This window comes from Eptatretus burgeri, chromosome 23, assembly GCF_056783735.1.
Source record: "Eptatretus burgeri isolate ZD-2024b chromosome 23, Ebu_testis_v1, whole genome shotgun sequence".
In the NCBI taxonomy this organism is placed as follows: Eukaryota; Metazoa; Chordata; class Myxini; order Myxiniformes; family Myxinidae; genus Eptatretus; species Eptatretus burgeri.
The window spans coordinates 1,164,120-1,166,619 of NC_140983.1; positions in this window are offsets into that span (position 1 = coordinate 1,164,120).

The following is a 2,500-nucleotide window of genomic DNA, read 5'->3' on the forward strand; positions in this document are numbered from 1 at the left end:
TGAGGCATTCCCACTCTTCCTCACCCCCTTCTCACTCCCCCACCCCTCCTGCGCCCCATCCCCCCTCCTCTCTCTCTCTCTCCCCATTCCCTCTCTCTCCCTTCCCTCCCTCCTCCCCCCCCACCCCTCATACTTCCATCAGTGAAGCGACGGGTTGTGACTGCTGTGAATAAAATCAATCACAACCCGATATGAGATTTGTATTTATTTATTTAAATGCAGTGACAATGTGTGACGTTTCAGAACAACCATCGGTGTTCACAAATTCACCATCACGGGGGAAACAATTAACAAAACCATGAAATTATAACAACTAGGACAACATGCCACTGCGGATCAGATCAAATGGTGACAATCATTCGCGACAACGAGTACACGAATGGTGACAATCATTCGCGACAATGAGTACACGAATGGTGACAATCATCCGCGACAATGAGGACAATGTCGAGAAATGAGCAGGGAATCCAAAACGGGGCAAACTTGTCATCGGACTCGCACAAGGTCTGCTCGTCATGGATCAGGGACAACTAGAGCGAGTCCTGGGGCCCAGGCACGTGGGACGGGCATCGTGGGTCAGGGACAACGAGAGCGAGCTCCTGGGGCCCAGGCACGTGGGACGGGCGTCGTGGGTCAGGGACGAGAGCGAGCTCCTGTGGCCCAGGCACGTGGGACGGGTGTCGTGGATCAGGGGCAACGAGAGCGAGCTCCTGGGGCCCGGGCACATGGGACGGGCATCGTGGATCAGGGACAACAAGAGCGAGCTCCTGTGGCCCGGGCACGTGGGACGGGTGTCGTGGATCAGGGGCAACGAGAGCGAGCTCCTGGGGCCCGGGCACATGGGACGGGCATCGTGGATCAGGGACAACAAGAGCGAGCTCCTGTGGCCCGGGCACGTGGGACGGGCATCGTGGATCAGGCACAACTCCAGCAAGCTCCTGTGGCCCGGGCACGTGGGACGGGCATCGTGGATCAGGGACAACGAGAGCGAGCTCCTGTGGCCCAGGCACATGGGACGGGCATCGTGGATCAGGGACAACAAGAGCGAGCTCCTGTGGCCCGGGCACGTGGGACGGGTGTCGTGGATCAGGCACAACTCCAGCAAGCTCCTGGGGCCCGGGCACGTGGGACGGGTGTCGTGCTGCCGGCTTTCCGCAGACGTTGCAAGACGCACGCACGGCACGTGCAGCACGTACGACCTGACGTCTGGCGAGGAGGACACTGCCGCTGGACACCTCATCGTCCGTGGACAGAAATCTGTGACGGGTGAGCGGACCCGCGTCTGTGGAGGAGGACACGGATCCATTATCCGTGGGTAGGGACCCGCTCCCGGCGGTCCTGCCGCGTCGCACGACGTACACACTCGAATCTGTGGCTGTCGAGGCGAAGCCTCGGTGAATTACACACATCGGCTCGGCGGGGTTAAAGGTCGCGCTGTCGAGGCGAAGCCTTGGTGATTTCCACACATCGGCTCGGCCGGGACGAAGCCGCGCTGTCGAGGCGAAGCCTCGGTGAATTACACACATCGGCTCGGCGGGGAAGAAGCCGCGCTGTCGAGGCGAAGCCTCGGTGAATTGCACACATCGGCTCGGCGGGGTTAAAGGTCGCGCTGTCGAGGCGAAGCCTCGGTGAATTATACACATCGGCTAGGCGGGGTTAAAGGTCGCGCTGTCGAGGCGAAGCCTCGGTGAATTACACACATCGGCTCGGACGGGACGAAGCCGCGCTGTCGATGCGAAGCATCGGTGAATTACACACATCGGCTCGGACGGGACGAAGCCGCGCTGTCGATGCGAAACCGAGGTGAATTGCACACATCAGCTCGGCGGGGAAGAAGCCGCGCTGTCGAGGCGAAGCCTCGGTGAATTACACACATCGGCTCGGCGGGGTATAAAGGTCGCGCTGTCGAGGCGAAGCCTCGGTGAAATACACACATCGGCTCGTCGGGATTAAAGGTCGCGCTGTCGAGGCGAAGCCTCGGTGAATTACACACATCGGCTCGGACGGGACGAAGCCGCGCTGTCGATGCGAAGCATCGGTGAATTACACACATCGGCTCGGACGGGACGAAGCCGCGCTGTCGATGCGAAGCCTCGGTGAATTACACACATCGGCTCGGCGGGTTTAAAGGTCGCGCTGTCGAGGCGAAGCCTCGGTGAATTACACACATCGTCTCGGCCGGGACGAAGCCGCGCTGTTGAGCGAGTGTTTTGGTGATTTCTCCCACGTCCGCTCTGCCGGGGTCAGGGGTCACGCTGTCGAGCGAGTGTTTTGGTGATTTCTACCACGTCCGCTTTGCCGGGGACGGAGTTCACGCTGTCGAGGCGAAGCCTCGGTGAATTACACACATCGGCTCGGACGGGACGAAGCCGCGCTGTCGATGCGAAACCGAGGTGAATTGCACACATCAGCTCGGCGGGGAAGAAGCCGCGCTGTCGAGGCGAAGCCTCGGTGATATACACACATCGGCTCGTCGGGATTAAAGGTCGCGCTGTCGAGG